Source organism: Hemibagrus wyckioides, linkage group LG14 (assembly GCF_019097595.1).
Source record: "Hemibagrus wyckioides isolate EC202008001 linkage group LG14, SWU_Hwy_1.0, whole genome shotgun sequence".
Lineage (NCBI taxonomy): Eukaryota > Metazoa > Chordata > Actinopteri > Siluriformes > Bagridae > Hemibagrus > Hemibagrus wyckioides.
In genome coordinates, this window is record NC_080723.1 from 7,817,345 (window position 1) to 7,845,177 (window position 27,833).

Below are 27,833 nucleotides of genomic sequence, written 5' to 3' on the forward strand. Positions count from 1 at the left end.
AAAGCCTGAGAAGTGATCCTACACAAACCCCATTCCATCTGTTCTCCTTCTCAAACCCAGTCTAAGGTCAAAACCAGACCAGAGAACACTTGATCTTAGCCAAAAGGCCTGAGGCGTTATCAAAGTCAACTTTCATCATTTTTCATCGAACAGGCTAGTTTCCTGCAACAGAGCCTTGTGCTCTCTGCATTGTGCTTCTGAAAATGCTATGTGAAAATGCAATATGTTCATTTTCATATTTTTCACCACATTCCTATGTTTCTTATGAATTTTGGCATTTTAATGTAAACAATCACATTTCATATCATTGTTGACCCCAAACATGTGAAAAAAGTTAATGGAAACTGCCCCATTCAGCTGCACACATGCGTTTGTCTGAAAAAACGCTTTCCCTTTCTCGTAGAAACTTGCGGAATCGCATTTTCAGTGCCAGAGACGCACAATGCAGAGAGCACACTGCGCTGTTGCAGGAAACGAGCCAGTTCGATGAAAAATGATGAAAGTTGACTTTGTTAAGTGAATTTTCATGGAATGTCACTGTTTCCATGTTCTTATGAACTTTCATGTAAAAAAATCATATTTCATATCAAAATTCATATTTTTTATCACTTTCCCATGTTTCTTATGAATTTTGGCATTTTAATGTGTAATGTGGCAGGTAAAATTATTAATATTGAGTGTGATGAAGTTATATTTTCAAGCAAAAACAGACTTTGTTTGGGGACTTTGGGGGGTTTTGGGAAGTGTGTCATAAAACAATTTTCCTGTGTACCTCCCCGTCTTCAACGAGTCAGTGGTGGAACTATTTTCTGGATCTCACTAAGAATGTACATTCTTTTACCCTTCAGGTTCTAATCTCAAGGAATACTGAAAAAAATTGATGATATACTTACTCTATGATGTTATTGATATTTAATGTCATTCTAAAGGTTACGGTGCGATTGGTGAACAGGTCTAATTTCCAAATCAGAGTATACTATATTAGTGGCAGTGTAGATAAGGAGACAATGGATTCCCTTTCATTACAAATCAATCCGCTTTTTTTCAGTTGTACTCAGTAAAAATAGAATTAACATGGGCTAATGACCAACTTTTGGTCTGGTACTCTACAGACGGCGGTTAACTAGAGACTAAAAGGCCCATTTCAGCCCTACTGGAATAATTTAATGCTGCAAGCATAGCTCTCTTAACCATCCCAAATGAGGTAAAATCAAAAATGCCTGAAAATCTGAGATCTGGAGAATTTATAATTAAGAAAGAAAGAGATAGATATATAGAAATGTATGAACGATTGAAAGCAGCGTTTTTGGAGTTAAGAGGACCAACACATGCATAGTGGAATGAAATATTGGATATAAAGCAAATAGGGAAAGAGACATTTGAAGTGTATGCAGACCGATTGTGGTTGTCTTACAAAGAACACTCAGGGATAGAAGATGTACAGAGGGACCAGGAAGGGCTTCTAAAATAGAGGGCACTAGTGGAATGGGCCTCTAAAATAGAATCCAGACTAAAGCAAAACAAAAATATACATACCATATACCATACAGACCACAGAGTTCTGTAACGTGTGCTAATCATACCATCAAAGAAAACATTGCTAAACAGATAATTCAGCACCAAAACAAGTGGATTGATGCATTTGACTGTATTGTGAGCAACCCCATCTAAAGCTACATGTGTTAGCCCATACGAGCTTATGACTGGAAGGGTAATGAAACTGCCCATTGATCCAGAAATTTCTCCAGCAGGCTTGGGGCCTCTTACACACACCCTGAAATGTGGGAGATGGGTGTAGAAATATTGAAAGAGGTCATTCACATCGTACAGCACAATACCACCTAGGGAAGTAGTCACATGGCCTCCCGGTTTATCACCGGAACCAAATTGCACAACCAAAATTTGCTGTAAAGCAGGTTCCACACATCCCACAGTAGTAAACATTTCAGGAGACACACCGGCATAGCCTGCAGATCATATGCACAGGATTTATTTACTGCTGCAAGACAAGAAATTTTAGACCTTTGTCTTCTCAAGACACCTAGGCATGCTTTAAATGATCTTATAGAAATTTTAGACTTGCACAGATGGTATGCATCAGAAAAAATGAAAGATATTAAATACTCTGAATTACTGTCTACACTGATGTTATACACTGGGAATGAGTGCACCAGCTGCATTGGGTTTTTTGCCAATTTTCCTTTTATACATCCAGAGCAAGTATTTTTGAACTCCACAACTATATGTTCTATAGGTGTAGTAGTGAAGGATCAGATCATTAAATGGGACAACCTAACAGGACATATGACTTTAAAAGGGGATGAGACCTTGTTTACCACTCGCACCTGTTGTCATGAAACTTCCAGTTATGTTATTTGTACATGTAATACTTTACTACAACCCTTCTCTTCCAATGATACTAAGCTTATCAGTGTTCAGTCATTGCATGGTCATGCTGATGCAATTCAAGTATCTCACACACAGTGGTGTTTCGTCAGTGAAATGAATTCCTTCACCTATGGTGGTCTGAACTGCCCTGCAAACCATACCTTCTGCTTGGAGGTTACAGAGGATTTCTCAATCAGTCAGATAAATATCTTGGGCAGGATACCACAGGACACAGATGTTTCCCCATGGTGGGAAGACACTTTCTTTGAACATAGCACAAAAGCTCTAAAGGACACAAGATATTTGGTACAACAAACTATACTACAGACTGAGTATCATCTGAACCAGGCTCAGGTGGAAGCAAACCTGGCCAAGGGAACAGCAGAGATCTTGTCAAGTTCAAGTTCTGTGTCTGTGTGATTACCAGTGGATTTGTTCTCATATTGTCTACACTTCAGTGCTATTATTTCAGATTTATGCTTCGCTCCTTACGAACATCTGCCAACACTGTTTTCACGCTTAGCCCCTTATAGGTGGCAGCTATTCAGAGACTGCTACAGTAAGATTCCCAGCAATGTCCCCTTGGGAATTATTTTGAAAATGTCCCAAGGGGCCAGGGGAGGATTGTAATGTGGCAGGCCAAATTATTAATATTGACTGTGATGAATTTATATCTTCAAGCAAAAACAGAAACTTTGGGGACTTTGGGGGGTTTTGGGAAGTGTGTCATAAAACAATTCACATTCCTGTGTACCTCCCCCTCTTCAAGGAGTCAATGGTGGAACTATTTTCTGGATCTCACCAAGAATGTACATTCTTTTATAATGTACATTTATAATGTACATTTCTCTTCATTCAGGAGCTGGGCTTGGCCCCATAGTTCCAGTGAAAGGAACTCTGAATGCTTCAGCATACCAAGACATTTTGGACAATTCCATGCTCCCAACTTTGTGGGAACAGTTTGGAGCTGGCCCCTTCCTCTTCCAACATGACTGTGCACCAGTGCACAAAGCAAGGTCCATAAAGACATGGATGACAGAGTCTGGTGTGGATGAACTTGACTGGCCTGCACAGAGTCCTGACCTCAACCCAGTAGAACACCTTTGGGATGAATTAGAACGGAGACTGAGAGCCAGGCCTTCTCGTCCAACATCAGTGTGTGACCTCACAAATGTGCTTCTGGAAGAATGGTCAAAAATTCCCATAAACACACTCCTAAACCTTGTGGACAGCCTTCCCAGAACAGTTGAAGCTGTTATAGCTGCAAAGGGTGGACCGACGTCATATTGAACCCTAATGGATTAGGAATGGGATGTCACTTAAGTTCATATGCGAGTCAAGGCAGGTGAGCGAATACTTTTGGCAATATAGTGTATATTAATCCAGTCCATTCAGATATGCCTGGGCATCTTGAGCCGAGTGAAATGAATGATTGACCCCGTTAAGGTTGAAGCAAAGGTTAGCGGGATAGTGCATAACGAAACATACTCCTCTTCGGATAAGCTGATCGCAAACTGCGTTGAATGCCCGTCTCGCCTCTCTAACCTTGGCCGTCAAATCCTGTGTGATGAAGATGTCATAGCCCTCGCAGTAAGGCGGCCCTTCTTCTTCGCAGCTGCCAGGATTTTGCCCTTATCCGAGTAGTTATGAAGCTTAACCAGCACCGGGCGGGTGCGGTTGGATTTAAGTGGACCAAGTGTCCTGTGGGCTAGGTCAATTTTTACACAGCCATTCTTTGTTTCCATTTGTAACAGCCTAGGCAGTCAAGTTTGAAAGAAATAAGCAGGCTGACATCCCTCTGTGCCTCCTTCAGGCTGATGATACAGATGTTGTCCCCCCGGCTATGGTTTTCAGTGTCCTCCACCCTCTCCATCCTTTTTGTTACCCTGGCTGGTTCTTTCTACTTTCTTGTTGGGAAGCCGTAAGACCAGTCCCCAGCATGTTCAAGAGATGTATACTGAAATTTAGTCGCGAAACAGCCACAAAGTTTGATATAAAAATAAGAAAATCGTGGTGGTCATGGGAGCTCGGTGAAAACGAACCACTTAGCACGAGAGCATCATGTGACCCTCCCAAAATTCATATTTTTTTATCACTGTTCCCATGTTTCTTAAGAATTTTTGCATTTTAATGTAAACATTAATCACATTTCATATCATAGTTGACCCCAAACGTGAAAATAGTCAAAGAAAATTGCCCCATTCAGCTGCACACGTGTTTGTCTGAAAAACCACTTTCCGCTTTCGCATTTTCAGCGCCAGAGAAGCACAATGCAGAGAGCACACTGCGCTGTGGCAGGAAACAAGCCTGTTCGATGAAAAATGATGAAAGTTGACTTTGTTAAGTGAATTTTCATGGAATATCACTGTTTCCATGTTTCTTATGAATTTTTGCACTTTAGTGTAAAAAATCATATTTCATATCAAAAGTCATACATTGTAAAACATTTTAAGTTGGTTAAACTTAGAAACAAAAGTTCACCTGCTGCCTTAAAAACATGAGTAAACTCAACTTAAAGATATGATTTGTTTCAACTCAAGGGAATATGTTTTACATAATGTTTAACTAATGATCATTTGTTGTTTCAAAAAAAAAAAAAAAAATATTAGGCCTAACAATTAAGATTCATGCATTTTGATTGCATATAAAATTTCCATCCATTTGGATTACATATTTTTAGCATAACCAAACTAATAAACTTTATGTGATTCTTATTTGCAAGTTATATGTAAATGAAATGAGCAAGAATGAGATTTATGTAATCGGACCAATAAATCCAATTTGTTTTAAATTCATAAATAAGAGGATTATGTATTATTACATAATAAACCCAATTTACTTTAAATGAATTTAGATAATTGTTATTAATAAATCCAATTTATTAATATGAATATATTTTTATTCCTCCCATATCCCCTCCCTAATCACAATATGCTACAACAAAATCTAACCACACATGAAAAACAATAGACCACCTTGTTTAATTTTTTTCATTTTTTAATGCTTCAAGGCATATTTTGAGAACAACCTAGACAAAAAAATAAATAAATAAAAGTGATAGCAAAACATACTAGCCGGTGCTAGAGATAAGTTTCCTCAAGAGCTGTAATTAAAAGCTGTAGAATTTGAGGTAGACAGATAAAACAGGTAAACCTGCTAACAGCAGTGCTTACATTACAATAATATTCAGAGCCATAAGGCTCAGTGGTGTCTTTGCACCATCAGACTTTTCTATGCATGTAAAATTGTGAGGAGCACAGCAGTATAGAAGGAACATTCTACAGCAAATATAAAAATAACTAAAATCACCAATAACTAAATTTAACTTTTAAAATATTCAAGTTTAGAAATTCACTTAAACAGTACAAAGCACAAACATTTGGAACAAGTCAACCCACTTGCTTTGAAGAAGGAAATGTCTGTTAATTAAATCACTGAAGCATCTTAATTTTCAGTGCTTGGACTTTTGGAGACAGCTTGGTACTCTCTAGTTCCATCAGGATTTTCTGAAACACTTCAAATGTGCACTTGATTTCCTTTGGGTAGATCAGGTTAATCCAGGTTAACCTGCAAAGTGTGACACTTTTCAGGTTTTGCAGAACTTTCACAAACTCAAGTATCACACCAACATCTGTAGGTTCATCTCCAGGTACAGCACCCTCTGCCCAAATGACGTAGATGCCCATGGTTGTCTGTGCAATTTCAGACTCAGCCTTTTAACTTTCACAGTCCTGGAGGATAAATAAAGAGAATAAGTTGTGTCTAATTGGCATCACAGTCTAGCTCAGGGGTTTTCACACCTGTCGTGGAGGCCCCCAGCACTGTACATTTTGTATGTCTCCTTAAACACACCTGATTCAACTCATCAGCACATTAGTAGAGACTGCAAAATGTGAATTGGGTGTGTCTGATAAGGGATACATACAAAATGTGCAGTGCTGGGGGCCTCCACGTCAGGTGTGAAAACCCCTGAGCTACACTGTGATGCCAATGAAATGAACATAACTATCCACATAAATATAAGACTTTTATAACAAAGAGTATGTTAACATACACTTACCACATATTCTTTGACAAGTGTCTCTATATCTTCATTAAGGTAGGCTCCTCAGGATACAATCACGTTTGATGTTTATGTCTTCATTCTCAAACAAGTGTAACAAGATCCCAAAAAACATAACATTAGTCATTGATTTACAGTTTAAGTAAGGCTGAATTTTAATCACCTTATTGTAACAGTATTTTGTATATTTGTATTTTTAATTTTTCTCTTATATTGTATATTTCTTTTTCATGCCAATACATGTTATATGTGTGATTTTACAATGTTATATTTAAACAATCATGCCAATAAAGTTATTTGAATAGAGAGACACAGAGTAAGGGTCTTTATGACAGAGAGAGATTAAGATGTCCACACTACGTGAAATAAATGTTTTTAAATATATGAAAAAGATTGTGTCCCTACATGTGTACATCACAGAGAGAGGTTTCTGAAACATTGTCATGAAAAAAGAGTAACTAGTGGAATACATGATGCAATACACTAAAAACAAACACACACACTTACTTTAACTGTTGGTGCCATTATCCTGTGGATTTTCTGTCCTGCAATTCCTCCTTTGTGATGGAAAACCTTCACCAGGTCTTCAGAGTATTTGCCCAGTTTACCAATGAATTTGGATATCAGAGGAACAGTTGTCATACGCATAAACTCCAGGTTGATCTGAAAAAGATGAAAGAGGACAGAATAGGATGTACTGTACTTCACTTTAAAAAGACATGTAACTGTATGAATTTGCATTTCCATTTTAAACACATGGGTTACTACACTTACTTCTCCAACTTGGAACAGTGCTGGCCATCTGTTTCGGAACTCTGTAATCATTGGTTCCTGAAGAATTTCTTGATGTCAGTATGAGAAGGTACGATGCATCTTTTCTTTCATAACGGTCTTGTTATTCTTTTTTTTGACCTCTGTCAAAAGAGCAACCCTTTCTGCCTCTAGGCTGTCTGTGGTTTCACCTCTTGGATGGTTTGGACAGTAATTATCCTCTGAACTCCGGGGCTTTTTTATGTTTGCAGCTGGCTTCCCCTGGCCTTTCTGCGAGTTGGCGGTGATTTCTGGGTGTCCAGCTTGGCTGAGCTTGGTGCGGAAGTTCATCATCTTGATCTTAATGTAGTGTTTCCATCCTGAACACCCAGTGGGAGTTCTGTTCTCATATAAACATGGATGGGTCTGTATCAAGGCCTCAGCAATCTTTTCAAACTGATCATCCTTTGGATATGCAGTGTACTTAATAATTTCTTCAGCAAGGCCCTCAAGAATATCAGATCTGAGTTTTGGGGTAAGAGATTGGACAGTTCTATTTGCATTGAAATCATCATTTCCCTTCTGGAGTTGCATCTTGGCACAATATGAAAAGCGTGGCACTGCAAAGACTTTAGGCCAAGTGCAAGACCGGGACTCTGGAGATGACATAATAACAGCATCACTGCTGTTATAGGAGTCAACAGATGAAGAATCATTTGGTTCTTGTGATTAGGAGCTGGCAGATGCATTGGAGGGAGTCACTGGGATTGTGGAGCAGGTATTTTCAGTGAGTGGAGTGAAGTATATTACAGAGCTGGTAGCCTCACAAGGTAAATACACCATTTTCAAAGTAAGTCTTAATTTCAAGAAATTTTTAAGAAAGTCTTAATTTCAAGAGCCAATTCATCCACAGATGTCGGTATTCCGGATGTAATGGTTAGTTTTCTTGCATCATCTTCACCTCCAAAAAGGACTCTGAAGGTAACTGGTATGGCCATCCTACTTTAATCTAGAATGCAGATCAAAATAGGAGATAAGTATTCTCATTAATAAATAAAATGTTAACATGTACAAGATACTAAATTTAAATTTTGTAATGCACTGCAAGTTAAATAAGTAAATCACACCTTTGATAACGATATGTCTCTTCAGAGTTACCATACGCTTGGAACCAATTGTATAGGCCACAAGTGGATAACAATCAGTCAGCTCCTCAAGCCGAACCAGGGCATTCTCTTTACCAGGTGAAGAAGTCAACTCAAAGGCTCTGAAATGGTCCCTATACCAAGTACACAGTAAGCGAACAATGAAATTCAGCTCATCTCTCCTAGTGCACATTTGTAGAATTTCTGCAAATTCAGGCATTCCAGCAGTTGAACCACATGCAACTAACATTCCCCAGTTGTAGTGAATGCCCCTAGTGGTGACACTTTTTGCAAGATGAACTTGACTGATATCTGGATACTTCTGTCTGAGAGCCAACACAATGTCCTTATTCAGAACATCAACCTGAACTGTGGAGACATTTGTAACTTCCAAATCTGATCTATTGAGACTGCACGAATATATATGATAACTGATGAATTGCTGATGTTTGGCTGCCAGTGTGAGTGCAATATTCCTGAAATTATTTGTGTCAGGCAATTTGTTTAAAAAAGCTATGTTTAGCTTCAAATCGCATCGTCCATACACCAACAAGAGGCCCAAAGCACTTAATCAGGTGCACATAATGCTCGAGATAGTAATGATTTGGTAAAAGCTTTACCTCTGGGCTAAGCTCAAGTAGTCTCTGTCTGTGTTCAGACACTTTGACATCAAGATATATGCTATAGTCTTGTCAGTGTGAACAGGTAATTCTACAATTTCCTTAAGGTCCAATATTACTTGCCAAGCAAGCTCATCCTCTGGTATCAAGTCTCCTATTAGAAATGGAAGCAGTCGTATTAAGTTCCAATTCTCAGTGTTACCATCTATTGTCTTCTTAGATGTAAGAAGTGTGGTTTGATGTGAGAGTGATTTTTTTGTCACTCCACTTGTAAGGAAATTTGAGGATACATGTGTTAAGACATTCAATACTAAAATAATTCTTAGAGATGAGAACACTGAAACAAAGTGCCAGTTCAAAAGGGACAATACCCTCAAATAAATCATGTACTATATCCGGGGGATAGCCTGTGCTAACGTGAAAATGGTGAAGATTTTCTGTTAAAACACAGGCTCTCTTTAAGCCAAAGCAATTTGTTTCAGTTTCCTGTGCAGACTTCACATGTGCTTCGTGTATTTTTTTGTTCAAAGCAAAAAAGCACCTGAATGAACATTCTTTGATTGAATATCTATTTCTGAACAGTACAAAACCGATAAATATACTGCCCAGAGAAGCTCTCGACAAACCCAGCCAATCCGTGGGCTGCCAAACTGTCAGCTACAACACTATGGATTGTTCCTTTCACAAACTTTCCAAGTTTTGAGATGAACACACCATGCTCTTCTAAAGTACAAAGGTCTTGTAAAAGTGGTTCTAATAGTTTTCCATAGCCATATGCCTTTATATCATCACTCTTGCACAAAACTGTTAAATAAATTGAAGAGAGTGCTGAATGAGAGCCTGGTGGCAAGTTATTCAGAATCCAGTATACACTACACAATTTTTATGCGATGTACCCAATTGTAACGACTTGTCGGAGACAGGAGTGTTCGAATCCATGTGCAGATCTTTATTTAAACTCACACAGGCAGGAATCATAGACCGTATAGACGAAGCCAAGATCAAAAGCCGGAAAACAAACACTAGAAAATCAAAACCGAAACACGAGGTCGAAGACGAAGGCAAGGATCATACACAAGAAACAATCTGAGAGCAGAACTATGGCAAGGCTTAGTATGTCACAAAGGAACGATACTTCACAATGAACAAAGGGAGCATGCTGCTTAAATGCTAAAACAAACCAGGAAGTGAGTACGAGAGTGCTAATACTCGGGCGAGGGCTCCCTCTGGTGTTCTGGATCTGAGTGTGATGTTACACCAGTGGATTGCATAGTTCAAAATCATCAATGTATAAAGTTAAGCAAATACACAACTCATCATGAGACAGAAAAGGTTTGTTTTTGAAGTACACAGTGATACTGCTGGTTCTTAAGCTGGTCTGTATTACTTTCCTGTGCTCTCTGGCTATTAATAACACTGTTTAACACTGCAGTACTGCAATAATGGGATATATTGTAGGGTCCGGTTCTTTTTTTGGTCCAAAATAAACTCCACTGGCTCAACAATATTTAACAATTCCTTATAGTACTCCTTTCTCTTATAAGCTGTAGCAAGGGGACCACCTTTCCCTATTGCTTTCACCAAAGGATTATATTTACACAGTACATCAGCTAGTTCCTTAATAATTGAGCTATCAATTTCAAGGTTTTTGTTTTTGAAAAATTCAGAGAGACTGCTATAAGTTACAGGCACAGACACAGGCTCACTGGCTCAACAACAGGAAGTGCAGTTCCTCAAGTAATTCATCGATTGCTGCAGATGGAACATAAAAAGAGTTTTCCAACTTCAGTAAAACTGAAGCTAATTTTTGTTCTACTACTTTTGGAAGATCCTCTGAAGCATCTGCATCACTATCTGCATCTGACAGAACAATAAAATCTATGTCTGCAGAAGATGAGGGACTATCATCTACGGACTACCAGAATCATTAGACTGAACAGAGTGTTTAACAACACTTGCCTTAATATCATTTAGAGTGTGAGGATTATGCTTACGATTTTCAGGGCAGGGGATGAATGGAAGACCGCATTCATTACACCCTCAGGGCATTATGAATACCTTGTATGCCTTTTGGCCTAATGAATGCCCCAGCGGTCTTCCAACGCTTCATAAATGAGGCACTGCGCGAGACCTTGAACCACTATGCATTCGTCTACTTAGATGATATCCTGATCTTCAGTAATTCCCTGAAAGAGCATGTGGTTCATGTTCGCTGGATTTTACAACTCCTCCTTCAAAACAGTCTGTACGTCAAACTCGAGAAGTCACAATTCCATGTTGCCACCATTTCCTTCTTAGGGTTTGTCATATCACAAAAGGGGTTGAGTATGGACCCAGCTAGAATCCGGGCCGTCACAAAAAGATTGGCCACAACCTACCTCCCTCCGTGCAGTCCAGCGATTCCTAGGGTTTACTAACTTCTTCCGCCGCTTTGTGAAGAATTTTAGTACCCTGGCTAGCCCACTGTGTGCCCTGACCAAGAGGTCTCAGGGCAAATTTGTCTGGACGGACAAAGCACAGCAGGCATTCAGGCTCTTAAAGGACAAGCTGATCTCGGCCCCTGTCCTTCGGATGCCTGACCCTGGGTCCCAATTTATAGTCAAGGTGGATGCCTCCAACATTGGGGTGGGAGCAGTTCTGTCCCAACGCTCAGGCCCAAAAGGAGAATTGCATCCATGCGCGTACTTCTCCCACCAGCTGACCGCCCCTGAGAGAAACTATGATGTGGGTGATCGTGAGCTCCTGGCTGTAAAATTGGCCTTGGAGGAATGGAGACACTGGCTAGAGGGGGCCAGCCAACCATTCCTCATCCTCACTGATCATAAAAACCTGACATGCATCCAACAGGCCAAGCGCCTGAATCCGTGACAGGCCAGATGGTCTTTGTTCTTTGCCCACTTTGACTTCATACTGTCTTTTAAACCGGGGTCGAAGAATCTTAAGCCAGATGTGCTTTCACGCCAGTGGGATCCTCCATCATCTGACCCTGTTCCCCAGCCCATAGTTCCAGCATATAAGATAGTGGCACCTTTACGCTGGGGCTTGGAGAAGGTGGTCCGCCGGGCGCTCCAGCGGGAGCCAGATCCAGGAGGAGGTCCACCAGGCAGGCTTTATGTTCCTCAGTCTGCCCGATTGCAGGTTCTCACCTGGGGTCATTCCTCTCCCTTTGCAGGGCACCAGGGGGCAGTCCAGACTCTGGAGTTCCTACGGCGTAGGTTCTGGTGGCCTGCTATGGACAGGGATGTCCAGGCCTATGTGGCAGCCTGCCAAACTTGTGCTCATAATAAGGAGCCTCGGGCCCGCCCGCAGGGCCTGCTTCACCCTCTCCCCATACCATCTCGGCCTTGGTCCCACCTTTCTTTAGACTTTGTCACCGGTCTGCCGGTATCTCAAGGGATGACAGTCATCCTTGTGATGGTGGACTGATTCTCGAAGGCTGGTAAATTTATCCCCCTCCCCAAACTTCCCTCAGCCAAAGAGACCGCAGAGCTCATCCTGCAGCATGTTGTCAGGATCCACGGCTTCCCCACCGACCTGGTCTCAGACCGTGGTCCCCAGTTTGCCAGCCGCTTTTGGAAAGCCTTTTGCCGTTTGGTGGGTGCCACAGCTAACCTCTCATCAGGGTTTTATCCCGAATCGAACGGTCAGAGAGGGTAAATCAGGACCTGGAACGGTCCCTCCGGTGCTTTGCCTCCTCCAGTCCATCCACCTGGGCTAAACACCTAATGTGGGTAGAGTATGCCCATAACACACTCTGGCACTCGGCCTTGGGCATGTCCCCTTTTGAGTGCCAATTTGGCTATCCTCCACCCATGTTTGCCGAGCAGGAGGAGGAACTTGGGGTCCCGGCAGCGGAACAACTGGTAGGTCGGTGTCGCAGGGTCTGGCAGAAGGCCAGAGCGGCACTGCAAGCAGCTGTCTGGAAAAGCGCCCATGTGGCCAATCGCAAAAGACGTATGGCTCCCACATTCCGTCCTGGCCAGCGGGTCTGGCTGGCGACTAAAGATCTGCCACTGCGGGTGGGGTCCAGGAAATTGGCCCCTCGCTATATCGGTCCATTTAAGGTCCTAAGGCGGATAAACCCAGTGGCCTACCGCCTGGAGCTTCCTCGCTCCATGACAATTAATCCAACTTTTCACGTGTCTAGGCTGAAGCCGGTTCTCTGTAGTTCCCTAGCACCTAGCACTGAGCCAGCCCCCCCACCACCGCGTATCATTGATGGATCCCCTGCCTTTACGGTTCGGTGAATCTTGGACTCCCGTCGCCATCACCGGGGCATACAGTATTTGGTGGACTGGGAGGGGTATGGTCCAGAGGAGCGCTCATGGGTACCAGCTCGCCACATCCTAGACCCTGACCTTATCAGGGACTTTCGTAGGAGTCGGGGGATTACTCCTGGAATGTCAGGGGCCGTTCCTCGGGGCGGGAGTACTGTAACGTCGCGAGTGCCTGCTTAGGCAAATCTGCGGTTACTGGCGTGCCTCTTTATAGTGCTCAGCCCAGCACAGGCAATTAGGGCTGATGCCTAATTGTAATTAGAGTTACACTCCTCTAAAGTCGTTGCTAGCGATATTTAATAAAGATATTTTCTAAAGAACATATAGAAAGTTATTTACTGGTATGGCAGGCTGAGAATCAGCCCACTGCCACTTCCTATTTATCAAGCCAGACCCCTACTCGGTGAGGGAACTGCTTAAACGGCCAAAGCTTGCCGTGACAAGCAGGCTCTCCCCCTCACCTTGTGGCGTGTGCGCGCACTGTCTGACGCCTTCCCAACCCACCTTTGGGAAGTCCAGTGTGGCGTAGAACCTCCTTGGTTCGTGTCCTGCTTCGGACAGTTTCTTAGGTTTGTATTTTTGTTTGCCTATTTCTGCTCATTATTCTGCCCGGCTCCCTGATCGAATTTTCCATCTGCTTTCATCCATTTGGGTAACGGGTCTAGCTCAGTGCTCACCCCCTCACTTAGTGCTGAGCCCTTCTTCCCCGTAACAGAATTATCTGAAATTTAAAATAAGTTCCACTGTTTGTGTCTGATATATTGACTTTTCTAAATAAATCAATAATCTTTGTAGCATACATACAAGATCTAGGAGGTTGTCCCAAGATACAGATGTCAGAAAGGATGCTTGAATGAATTACATATCTGTAAAAGAGTAATGGTTTTAGTTAGAAACAAAATGCATTTAACATTATTATTTATAACTCTGAACTTCTTTTGCTTATGAAATCGTTAAACCATAGACCAAGAGCCGACCAACAGTGCCTGGCTGTGCAGTGTGCCACATTCCTTGCGATTTAACAATCACACCAACTAATGAGTAACGTTGTTTCAAAAACTAGTTAACATTACTTACATTTGGCCCTTGTCGACTGTTCATTTTGAACCCCCGCTGAGATGTTTGGATCTTGCTTGTTCCGCAGCCAGCTACATTAAACTATCATACTTTTTAACTGATTAAATCTAATAGTTTTTACAATTAACAGATTTAGATATGTAGTCAGATTTAATTGTAAGGAATCTGACTACATAATTAAAAAAAAAGACTATTTAAATAAAATCAAAAGGATGCAAATACTTAAATAAACTATGCCATGATTAATTTTTTGAGTGTATATTATCAATAAAAAACTTTACTTTTTCATGTCAAATACACAAAATCCTCATTTTATGTAAACTCGACTCAACTAATAATGTTAGTCACACTGAATCAACTTACATATTAATATCTCAAAAATATACAATTTATTATAACAACAATGTTAGGCATGCTTTAAAATGTATTTTTGGTAGAAAAACACATTTTACAGTTGCATATTGCAAAACATCAATTTTAGTAAATTATAATATGGGTTCCTTTAACATTTAACATGGGAGAAATGTTAAAGAGAGAGAATGCCTGAGAGAGAGAGTTTAAGAAAGAAGTGAAGAAACCAGAGAACTTGTCAAATACTTAAAAGCTTTAGTTCATATAACTTTAGCTTGCCAAATACTTCAAAAAGATAACATTACCTTGAGCTTTAAATGATTCAAACAATACTTGGTCATTTACTTAGGATAATGCTGAACATTACCAAAGTATTAAACTATTTGTACAAGCAATAAGAACAGACATGTGTAATAGGTGCAATGTGTAATTCTGTTGCTGATAAAAAATAACAGTTTGAAAATGTTTTAATCCAAGTAAACACTAATAATTTAACACAACCTGATCATGTTTTTAACAATTCATGTAATATTTCTAGGATAAAGGATACCTCAGCAATTTGTTTCTAAGCCACTGTATTCTAGCAGAACAGTGGTCAGGTTTAATTTTCATGACAACTTTTTGCAGGAACTCAAATGAGTACTTCATATTGCGAGGGTACTCCAGATTAAGGCAGTAGATGGTTCAGCATAGCAAAGGCAGTAGTACCACCACAGCCACATTGAAAATTTCCAGAGGAAAAGCATCACTAAGGACACCTTCATGTCCAATCAAAAGTCCAGCATGCATTCCCTTCATGATGACATCCAGGGTTTCACCATGAACCTAAAACAGACAGATTTAATACCAATTTAAACCATGTAATTCTAATAAATGACATGCTATACAGATGGTGAAGATATGAATATCAAATGACCTCTACCAATGCTAATTTTGTGAAAAGCTTATGAGTAAATTGTTAGTACTGGAAAAACACATACAAATTATGCAAGCTGATACTGTACATTATTAGAAACTATCATTAATGCTATAATTAAATAACAAAAGACAAAGAGAATAATCACGCACTGTTCCTGGCTAACTTTTAGTAGCATTAATAATTCTCTATTTACAGGGAAGAATATGAAGCTTATTTTTACATTTGTTTATTAAATTTCTTAAATGCTGCTCTTAGATAGACATACTGTAACAGAAAAATAAAGCTGTTTAATTCATTTGTTTGTTTTTGTAATCTGTATTATCAGTATGTTCTAAATGTGCAAATATATTTCCTTACATCACACATCTTGATCTCAGAAGTATCCTCTGAAAAAAACCGTGAAAGACTAAGTAGGGCAGGTGTCCTTCTGTTCTGATTTGTGTCCTACAAGCGTTAGTAAATGCAATATGTGACCCTGTCTGTGAAAACCAGGCTAAAGTCTCAAAATTAAATTCTGAGATAATAGGCATCAAAGATTGATTTCATCTATACATATCACTATAATTTCAAATTTGACATGTCATTACTCAGTCAGTATTTAAGACATCAAGGTTATACTTTTACAGAATGTTCTTTACATTATGTAGGATTATTTTATGTAGAAAACAGAAAATCACAAAAAAAGACTTTAGCTGGATTTTCACAGACAGGGTCACATATTTAAACAATACTTATTGCTTAATTTAATTACAAACAAGGTAAGTTTAATTCATACCTTCTTATGAATGCACTGCATAACACTGTTAAGACTTAACCTACGGCTAGATGAAATAGCGGCTTTGTACAGCTCTAAGAGACTTGGCACAAAGGCATCTAGTCCATCCAGGAATGACTGCAGCAGATCTGCTATGACTATTCTCTGGAACTCTGCACTTATCTGAAAGACAAACAAAACACAGCAGAGCTGGGGTAATAAGACTTGATTCAAAGAACAGCAAAGTTGTGGGATAGTAAGTACAGGTGAAAATTATGAATGCAGAGCAAATGCTGTCAGCAAATATAGAATTTACCTGTCTTTCATTAAATAATGCAGGCCGTCTGTCCATGACTACAGAGATGAGTGGCTCATCACCAATTATTTCCTTTCTTCGCTGAGAGAATGTTACAGCCATTACTTTATCAAGAAGCTGCAAATCTGGATCACTCTTCTGCACCAAAGTCAAAGGCAAAGTCTTCCGATTTTCCTCTGATGTAACCGCATTTTGTCCTTCAGGTGGATTTGGCAAGTAGTGGATCTCTCCTTTTTTTGACTTCTGATTGCCTTGCTTATTGTGTGTCCCCTCTTTCTCTTATTTACAAGAACTTCAGGGCATCCAGCAGCCATCAGCTTCTGACGGTAATTGCCCATGAATTTCATCATGAATTTCAAACTAAATACCCAGCAATACCATTCTTTGGCAAAAACTGGCTCTTTGAGACACAGATGCTTTGCTACAAGAGCTTTGGCTACACTTTCATACTGGACTTTACTTGGGTAGGGAGTAATTTTGGATATTGTATCAGCTAGTTTGTCCAGTATTTCACTCTTAACGCCCTTGTAGATGACCATTACTGTCCCATCCCTGGCATAGGCTTCATTTGCTGTGCTCAGCTGAAGTTCAACATCATGGGAGAAATCAGGAATAACAAATGGATCAGGCCATTCCACCGATGAAGTATTTGTAGAAGCACAAGTAGAAGCACTCATACTGCTTGTATCTAATGCTGAGTCAGAAATTGAATCAGAAGCCATGAACAAAACTTTCAGTGTTGCTCGGTTGGTTGGAAGATCTTTAATATCTGTCAAATTGCAGAGCTCATTTCCAAAGTCTGGATCTTCAAACTGTAAAACAAAATTTCCATGTAAGCCCAGATTGGTGCGCAGTGTTTCACACAGCTCCATGACTGACTGAGGAACACTCTCTAGGGTGACTCGCCTTATCTCTTGAGATGACACAATAACTCTGAGAAGCATCTTAAAGGCACCAACAGCTGTAACAGGGTGACAAAACAAAAGTGAAGTAGTAAAAGCAGCCTTAACAAAGCCCATGAAATTGTACTATGCGTAAAGGAACTCTACAGTATACAGTAAATATGGTATATGGTAATATGTTTTATCACAATACCTTACTGTAACAAACGTCCTGGAAGTGATGAGCAACTTTTCTTTAACAGGGTATGCAATCAAGGAGATGCAGGGTGACAAAACAAGACTGAAAGTAGTAAAAGCAGCATAGATTAAGCCTATAACATTACACTATGAATAAAGGAACTCTACAGTCTACAGTAATATATTATGTTGCTAGTGCTTGGAGTGACAAGCAGCTTTCCATCAACAGACTATGCAACCAAGGGGATATAGTCATTCAGCTGGTCAGGATGCAGAACCACAGTTACTGCAGGGTCTCTTTTGGCAAGCTGGTAACACCTCAGATGCTCCAAAAAGCCAGCTGTGAACAGTTCAATAATGAAAAAAATGCGGCTATCCACTAAACAGATCTCAAGTACTCTCCCAATATCTGGTAGTCCACTTGTTTGTCCAACTGAGAGCACCATTCATTTGGTATATTTTGTCCCATTTAAGTAGACAGTTGAGGTGAGTGAAACAGAGTCGAGACCTTTAAACTGGTTCCAAATAGCCAGGCTGAGAGCAGCATCCAAAATGCTCAAGGATACAACAGATACCTGTCCAGTTTCAGTGCTTGGTTTAAAAACACTTGGCATCTTCAAATAATATGCCAACATTAATTGATGTCTTGTGGCCAAAGTGTGCAAAATATTTTTAAAATTACCAGCATCACGAACCACCTTTTTAAAGAAAGAGTGTTTAGCCTCAAATCTTATTGTCCAAAATTCAATCAGGGGACCATTAGGGGACTATTGTTTCATAAGCAAGGAATAATGGTCTAGAAAATGATGTTTGGGCTGCAATTTAGTACAGGGAAAACTTCTAAAAGCAACTGTCGGTGGTCAGAGATTTTGGCTTGTAAGCAAGACAGAATTTCTGATGTGAATGAGGGGCAGGATAACAGCTCAACAATGTCTTTTAATTCAAGAATTATTTGCCATGTTTTTTTCACCTTCTGGAATGCAGTGGCCAACTAACAGTGGAAGAAACCTTAGAAGTGCCCAGTTCTCATGTCCATTGCCACCAATAGTGCCATTTTTTTGAAAGTTTGTATGTATTTTCTGGGGTCTATTAGTTTTGTCAGAGAATTTAAAAGGAAATGTTGTTATTCTGTCATTAAGTTCATTTAATCTAAAATAATTCTTTGCAATCAGATCTGACAGGCATATGCACAGTTCCACAGGTACAATTCCTTCTAGTACATTGTGTAGAAAATCAGGGGGAAATCCTTTGGCAGCATGAAAGTGAATCAGTCTGTTTAGGGGACAGTCTCTTTTTACACCATCAACAGAAGACACATCACTTTGTTTCAGAACAGTAACAGCTTCATCAAACAGTTCTGGTGTTCTCAATGTAAAAGCCCCACTTCTGACCTCATACTGCTGAATATCTACATGATTTGCCAGACAAAATCTGCAAAACCTGTCAACATTAAAAGACTCCTGAAATCCTGCAAGTGAGTGTGCACCCAAATTGTCTGTAGATACCTACAAAATTGTGCCTTTAACATTAGATCCAAGACTCGAAACAAACACACATGTTGACTGGATCTCTCTAGTGTCTTTAGAATCTCATTTCTTTCCAAAGTTTACTAAGCAAATTCAAAACAGGAACATAAACAAAGGTATGCTTTTCTTGTGCATTTAACACATACTCAACTGGTTCAGTAACAGGAAAGTTCCTCCTATTAAATGACAGTCTTTTACGCTCTGTGCCAAGAGCTCCCTCCCTTGAGAGCAATTTCAGTGGGTTCAAAGTTTGTAGTTCTTCTGACAATGAAACTACAACAGAGGCATCAACTGTACAATTATTGTTTTTCAAAACGTTATCAATAACTTTTCTTATACTTTGTTGGGCAAATTTCCCAATGTCAAATAACTCATCAACTATGTCCTGTACTGCCGAATTTGACACATGTAAAAGTGTCCGCATGCGGAGAAAGAGAGATACCAATTGATGCTGAATGGTCTTTCCATTTTCAAGTCCAGATTCAGCCTCCCAAATTAAGAGATTTTACTACATTGTTTTGTTTAATTTGACAATGAATAATCTACAAAATATATCACTTCAGTGCATCAAATCTAAGGAATTAATACAATTGTTTTGCTCCACCTACGGTTAAAACAGCATCGAATGCTTATAATATCTCCAAATTCCGAGCATTTTTTTTTTTTTTTTACAATAGCTTAAACGCTACACCCCCTTAGCATTCCTGTGAAAACATATTGTACAAACAGCCTCAAGTTCATTAAAAAAATATATACAAACTTTAAACTATCAGACTCATGGAAGTACGTGTTATACATGATACGATGGGGAGGGATTTTTACGATCACGGGTAATATGGTCTCTCAAGGAGGTCGCACACCGGATGCGAAAGCGCTGCTGCGTGCATCGCTATGTTTTCAAAGAACAAACGAGTTTATGTCCTGGCGAAATGAACATTCAGGGCCTGGCGACGGCACTCCTCTACAATTCTGGACACTGTTTTGAGTCCTGCCACAACACAGAGCGCCACTCACATACTTTTAACATTAAATCACATGCCATATATGCTGCAACATTACAGTTTTACGTTTACAGTTTACCAGGATTAAAATTTTTTTTATTTAAAATAAACTTAGCCCTTTATAATCTTTCATCAAACTGCCCCATTCAGCTGCACACATGCGTTTGTCTGAAAAACCGCTTTCCCTTGCTCGTAGAGTGCTGAGACTTGCGGAATCGCATTTTCAGCGCCAGAGAAGCACAATGCAGAGAGCACACTGCGCTGTTGCAGGAAAACAAGCCTGTTCGATGAAAACGATGAAAGTTGACTTGTTAAGTGATTTTTGATGGAATATCACTGTTTCCATGTTCCTTATGAATTTTTGTACTTTCATGTAAAAAATCATATTTCATATCAAAATTCATATTTTTATCATTGTTCCCATGTTTCTTAAGAATTTTTGCATTTTAATGTAAACAATCACATTTCATATGGTAGTTCACCCCAAACGTGAAAAAAGTCAAAGAAAACTGCCCCATTTAGCTAAACACATGTGTTTGTCTGAAAAACCGCTTTACCTTGCTCGTAGCGCCCTGAGAATTATGCAATTTTTTTGAACTATGATATGAAATATGACTGTTTACATTATAATGCAAAATTTCAAAACAAACATAGTAAAGGCTTATATGGGGCTGAATGAGTTTGTCATTGACTTTTTCACCTTTTTGGGCTGAATCATGATACAAAATATGATTGTCTACATTAAAATTCAAAATTAAAACAAACAAAAAAGAGGTGACATTCTATCAAAATTGACTTAATGTCACATTTCATATTTTTTTCATTGAACAGGCTTGTTTTCTATTACAGCGCAGTGTGATCTCTGCATTGTGCAGTTCAGGCGCTGAAAATGCAACAAGGTGCTACAAGCAAGAGAAAGGGCTTTTTCAGACAAACACACATGAGGAGCAGATCTGGAAGGTTCATGGGCATAGAATGTTCGGTGTATTTGGATGTTTGGATGCTGTCGCCTTACCACCCACGCAAGTCGCTAAGGTTTGCTGACTGTGAAGTGGTTGGACGCTTCATGTCCCGGGAAGCCTTCATGTCTGTCACCTTCTGGCTCTCCCTTTTAGTTATGCTGTCATAGCTAATCTTGCTGGAGTCCCTGCGTGCACTTCACACATAACCTACATTGTCTTTAAACTGTGTGGACAGCCTGTGTGGACACTTTACACATAACCTACATTGTCTTTAAACATCAGATGATCTCAAGCATATGTATATCTTCCTGTCTCTCTCTCTTTCTTTCTCTGTCGAGCTATACATCCCACTCCTGAGCTCCCAGTGTTCTGAGTTTCCAGTTTGACCACTGCCTCTACCCCTGCGTCTTGTCGCTTGGTGGTGCTCACTGATGCTGTGGATGGATCTGTGTGGACAGCCTGTGACCCAGGAGACAGCCATGGACAGAGCCACTTGGGGACTTTCACACTGTCAAAGATCTGCCAATTACTTCTGTCAGCTTGTGCCTATAATGAACTCAGAAACTACAGTGTTCCTCATGGGCCCTTGATTGCTGTTGAAGAAAGGACATTATTTAGTTATATTTACATTATTTACTGTCCAGCATCACCCAAATGAGGATGGGTTCCCTTCTGAGCCTGGTTCCTCTTAAGGTTTCTTCCTCATATCATCTCAGGGAGTTTTTCCTTGCCACGGCCACAAGCCTGCTCATTAGAGATAAAATAGGGATAAAATAGTTTAATAATTTAATTTAATAATATTTTTCTCTCCTTTCTCTGTTTCTCTTATTTTGTAAGGCTGCTTTGAGACAATGTCCATTGTAAAAGGTGCTAGACAAATAAATTGAATTGAATTGCAGCTGAACGGGGAGGTTTTCATTGGTGTTAAATATGATTTGCATTATAATGCAACATTTCAAAACAAACACAGTAAAGGCTTATGTGAGGCTGAACAAGTCTTTAATTGACTTCGAGCAAGGGAAAAGGGGTTTTGTGATAAACGCATACACAGAAAAATAAGCAGTGAGTGTGGCACCTTATATTGCTGAAAAATGACACAGAGAGTGTAGATTTTTTTCAGTTGTTACTTTTGTTATCAAAGTTTCACAGTGGGGTCTTTTATGATATGATGATATTTATGATGTCCAAGATCCGAACTCCGAACCAAAAATGGTGCTATTGTCCTGTGATAGCCCGACTTTCACATCATATGGACACCAGATACAACGGTGTTCATGTGTACGACCACCAGATGCTACTAAATTATTGGCTGGTGCACGATGATCTACGGGAAAAGCTTCATGATCTCGGCTTGCTATGGAGACCAGGCCCCAAGCCCTCGGCGTCGCCTGATGGAGAGGCCGGGAGAGGAGTCGACGGAAGTGGTGCTCGAGAATGCGGAAGTGCGGCATTAGGGTGGGTGTCTGTGCTAGGCTAAAAACAAACCCTAGCTGGCCAGCACTCCCCTCCATACTGCTATCAAATGTCTGCTCCCTGGATAATAAACTGGACTACATCCGACTCCAGCGAACTACACGGCGTGAGTTCAGAGACTGCTGCTGTTTTTACGGAGATGTGGCTCAGTGACAGTTCCGGACGCTGCCATTCAGCTAGCCGGGCTAACCTTGTGTCTCACCATGGCTGATGTGAAGAGACGTCTATGCAGAGTTAACCCACAGAAGTCTGCTGGACCAGACAACATTCCTGGCAGAGTGCTCAGGGAGTGTGCAGAGCAGCTAGCAGATGTCTTCAGTGACATCTTCAACATCTCACTGAGCAGCTCCATCATGCCTCAAGACAACGATCATCGTCCCTGTGCCTAAGAAGTCTACGGTTTTCTGCCTCAATGACTGTCGTCCCGTCACACTCACACCAACCGTGATGAAATGCTTCGAGAGCCTCGTCATGAGGCACATCAAGACACAGCTACCACCCTTACTGGACCCCTTGCAGTTTGTGTATCATCCTAACCGCTCCACGGACAATGCCATCACCACAACCCTCCATCTTGCCCTCACACACCTGGACTGTAAGGACTCCTACGTTCGAATGCTGTTCATAGATTTCAGTTCAGCATTCAACACTCATCCCTCACTCAAACTCACAATCATCCCTCAGCAGCTGATTGAGAAGCTGAGCCTACTGGGCCTGAACACCTCTCTCTGCAACTGGATGCTGGATTTCCTCACTGGGAGACCTCAGTCAGTCTGGAGTGAGTGAGGTGAGGTCAGGAACAGGAACAGGTGAGGTCAGGAACAGTGAGGTCAGGAACAGCATCTCCAGCACCACCACACTGAGCACTGGAGCTCCTCAGGGTTGTGTGCTCAGTCCACTGCTGTTCACTTTGCTGACTCACGACTGTGCAGCAATGCACAGATCCAACCACATCGTCAAGTTCGCCGATGAAATAACCGTGGTGGGTCTCATTAGCAAGAACAAGGAGGTGCAACAACTAACAGCCTGGTGCAGAACCAACAACCTGTCCCTGAACATCGATAAGACTAAAGAGATGGTTGTTGACTTCAGGAGAGCACAGAGTGACCATTCTCTGCTGTTCATCGACAGATCCTCTGTGGAGATCGTCAAGAGCACCAAATTCCTTTGTGTTCATGTGGCAGAAAACTTCACCTGGTCACTCAACACCAGCTCCATCACCAAGAAAGCCCAGTAGCGCCTCTACTTCCTGAGAAGGCTGAAGAAAGCCCATCTCCCTCCCACCATTCTGACTGTGTTCTACAGAGGGACCATCGAGAGCATCCTGAGCAGCTGCATCACTGCCTGGTTTGGGAACTGCACCGCCTCGGATCAGCTGAAAAGATCATCGGAGTCTCTCTTCCCTCTATCACAGACATTTACACTACACGCTGCATCCGCAAAGCAAACAGCATTGTGGATGACCCCACACACCCATCACACACACACTTCACCCTCCTGCCATCTGGAAAGAGGTACTGGAGCATTCGGGCCCTAACAACCAGACTGTGTAACAGTTTCTTTCCTCAAGCCATCAGGCTCCTCAACACCCAGGACTGAACTGTACAAAACTCTCTCTCTCACACACACACACACACTCAGGACTGAACTGTACAAAACTCTCTGTCTCTCTCTCTCTCTCTCTCTCTCTCTCTCTCTCACACACACACACACACACACACTCTCTCTCTCTCACCTGTGTGGACACACACACACTTAATTTATATTGTTCATTACTTATTGCACTACCTCAACCCTTGTGTTTATTTCATCTGCTATATTTATGTTAATTTCTATTTTGCACTACCTCAACCGCTGCTACTATATTTTTGCACATGTTGTCAGGCCGCTATATACAGTATTTCACAAAAGTGAGTACACCCTCACATTTTTGTAAATATTTTATTATATCTTTTCATGTGACAACACTGAAGAAATGACACTCTGCTACAATGTAAAGTAGTGAGTGTACAGCCTGTATAAATTTGATAAACAGTGTAAATTTGCTGTCCCCTCAAAATAACTCAACACACAGCCATTAATGTCTAAACCATTGGCAACAAAAGTGAGTACACCCCTAAGTGGAAATGTCCAAATTGGGCCCAATTAGATATTTAATCCTCCCCGGTGTCATGTGACTCGTTAGTGTTACAAGGTCTCAGGTGTGAATGGGGAGCAGGTGTATTAAATTTGGTGTTATTGCTCTCACACTCTCTCATACTGGTCACTGGAAGTTCAACATGGCACCTCATGGCAAAGAACTTTGAGGATCTGAAAAAAAGAATTGTTGCTCTACATAAAGATGGCATAGGCTATAAGAAGATTGCCAAGACCCTGAAACTGAGCTGCAGCACGGTGGGCAAGACCATACAGCGGTTTTACAGGACAGGTTCCACTCAGAACAGGCCTCGCAATGGTTGACCAAAGAAGTTGAGTGCATATGCTCAGCGTCATATCCGGAGGTTGTCTTTGGGAAATAGACATATGAGTGCTGCCAGCATTGCTGCAGAGGTTGAAGGGGTGGGGGGTCAGCCTGTCAGTGCTCAGACCATACGCCGCACACTGCATCTGCATGGCTGTCATCCCAGAAGGAAGCCTCTACTAAAGATGATGCACAAGAAAGCCCGCATACAGTTTGCTTAAGACAAGCAGACTAAGGACATGGATTACTGGAACGATGTCCTGTGGTCCAATGAGACCAAGTTAAACTTATTTGGTTCAGATGGTATCAAGCGTGTGTGGCGGCAACCAGGTGAGGAGTACAAAGACAAGTGTGTCTTGCCTACAGTCAAGCATGGTGGTGGGAGTGTCATGGTCTGGGTCTGCATGAGTGCTGCCGGCACTGGGGAGCTACAGTTCATTGAGGGTGTGTGAATGCCATGAATGCCAACATGTACTGTGACATACTGAAGCAGAGCATGATCCCCTCCCTTAGGAGACTGGGCCACAGGGCAGTATTCCAACATGATAACAACTCCAAACACACCTCCAAGATGACCACTGCCTTGCTAAAGAAGCTGAGGGTAAAGGTGATGGACTGGCCAAGCATGTCTCCAGACCTAAACCCTATTGAGCATCTGTGGGGCATCCTCAAACAGAAGGTGGGGGAGCACAAGGTCTTTAACATCCACCAACTCTTTGATGTCATCATGGAGGAGTGGAAGAGGACTCCAGTGGCAACCTGTGAAGCTTTGGTGAACTCCATGCCCAAGAGGGTTAAGGCAGTGCTGGAAAATAATGGTGGCCACACAAAATATTGACACTTTGGGCCCAATTCGGACATTTCCACTTAGGGGTGTAGACATTAATGGCTGTGTTAGATTTTGCTGTATTTCGCTGAGCAGTGGTTTGGGTGGCTCACCAATGTATTAGATTTCTCTAATACATAAAATATTGTATCTGAGAGGCAGTCACAATGTAAATGTATTAGATTAATGATAAACATAATCTATCAATCCCCCCTTTGATCATTTTTGATCACAAATTAAACTTTTCATTAATCATGAATACAGCATTCTGTATACAGGCTCCATTACTTAAGACAACAGAATGAGTTCATGGTGAGGTATGAATCCTCTTGAATGCTTGAGTCCATTGTTTTTTATTTCGCCGTTGCAATCTTGTGGAAGTGGCGGATGTTGCTGTGTTATGTGGACGTTCAGGCATGTCCATCTTGGTAGCCTGTGCAATAGGGTCCAAGCGCTGAATGTCCTTGCTCTTCCTTTGAAATGCTGGAACTCCTGCAATCACACACACAAGAGAAAAAGGGAACGTATCTTTCCAAGGAAAAGATTTTAAATAAACCATGCCTAACTGCCAATAAAGCTGTCCCTATTTAATGCTGGCAGGACACTATAGTGTTTATCAGTGGTGGAATGTTCATGTCTTCATCCTCAGGCGACATCTGGACTCTGAAAAACACAACTGCCATCTATCCCTAATGTCTAGGAGTATTAGCTAATTTGCAATAGTTCACATGAATTCATTTTTCCCCATTACCTTAACTGCTGCATTAGTTACTAAAAGAACCTCAGATTTTTATGACTTTAATTTATCTTAGTGGGACCATCTCTTAACATGTTTCCGGTCTTTTTGGTAGAGCTTGCAAACTGAATCTCTTCAGTTCTTTACCATTACCTCACCTAACACAATTCAGTCTCACAAGTCTCCTTTCACTGCAGAAAAAAACAAAAAACAAAAAAAAAAAAACCACAGTCCACCCTATGGATCTGGAAAAAAGGCAAACTGTGTGTTTTGTGCAAAAGAAATCCCAAAAGCATAAATGGTTCTTGAAAAAGCTTACCAACTATTTTGAAGAATCAAAAGGATTTTTTTGAAAAGTCCGCCTTGAAATGCATTTGTAAGGATATACATAATTATATATGTATATATATATATATATATATATATATATATATATATATATATATATATATATATATATATATATATATATATATATATATATACACTATATTGCCAAAAGTATTCGCTCACCTGCCTTGACTCGCATATGAACTTAAGTGACATCCCATTCCTAATCCATAGGGTTCAATATGACGTCGGTCCACCCTTTGCAGCTATAACAGCTTCAACTCTTGAAGGCTGTCCACAAGGTTTAGGAGTGTGTTTATGGGAATTTTTGACCATTCTTCCAGAAGTGCATTTGTGAGGTCACACACTGATGTTGGACGAGAAGGCCTGGCTCTCAGTCTCCGCTCTAATTCATCCCAAAGGTGTTCTATCGGGTTGAGGTCAGGACTCTGTGCAGGCCAGTCAAGTTCATCCACACCAGACTCTGTCATCCATGTCTTTATGGACCTTGCTTTGGTCACTGGTGCACAGTCATGTTGGAAGAGGAAGGGGCCAGCTCCAAACTGTTCCCACAAAGTTGGGAGCATGGAATTGTCCAAAATGTCTTGGTATGCTGAAGCATTCAGAGTTCCTTTCACTGGAACTAAGGGGCCAAGCCCAGCTCCTGAAAAACAACCCCACACCATAATCCCCCCTCCACCAAACTTTACACTTGGCACAATGCAGTCAGACAAGTACCGTTCTCCTGGCAACCGCCAAACCCAGACTCGTCCATCAGA

At 40.9% G+C, this 27,833-nt stretch overlaps 1 pseudogene; it reads left to right on the forward strand.

Moving 5' to 3' along the window:
• The first annotated feature begins 1,199 nt into the window (after positions 1-1,199).
• LOC131365112 (uncharacterized) lies at positions 1,200-2,951 on the forward strand (annotated as a pseudogene).
• Positions 2,952-27,833: the final 24,882 nt, after the last annotated feature.